Genomic DNA, 521 nt, shown 5'->3' with positions numbered 1-521 from the left:
TGGTCATCATCTAAATCAGACACAGATGCAGATTGTCAAATTGCCTTAAATTGTAGCAACTACATCACACTCTCACATTTCAAAGAGGAGTTAATATATCTTATGGATTACCTGAAGCAGATAATACCTAGAGTAAGTTGAGCTACCCCCATACTATACAAGACATCCAAACTACACGTTACCACACTCAAATCAAAACGAAAAAAATCTATAAGAATTTTTATCAACATCATTATATTCATCCCTTTCACGTCATAAGGCCCCTTCATAGTTGTGGTGAAGAGGAACACAATATTAAATCAAACAAAATTCAAATTACTTTCCTGAAAGAGACCAGAATCTGTTGTTGTTTATCTATCTTGTATCTCAATAGAAATGTTAAAACAAAATTGATAAAAAAACATTATTCTTATCATCATCAGAACTTACAATATCACTCCGCTCTTCAAAAGTTCTCCACAGCTCCTTGTAATAAAGGCTTGGTTCTTTGTTATAACTTAATGTGTCAGATAATTGACTGG

This window comes from Penaeus monodon, chromosome 28 (genome assembly GCF_015228065.2).
Source record: "Penaeus monodon isolate SGIC_2016 chromosome 28, NSTDA_Pmon_1, whole genome shotgun sequence".
NCBI classification, from domain to species: domain Eukaryota; kingdom Metazoa; phylum Arthropoda; class Malacostraca; order Decapoda; family Penaeidae; genus Penaeus; species Penaeus monodon.
Note: the sequence above shows the minus strand (reverse complement) of the source record.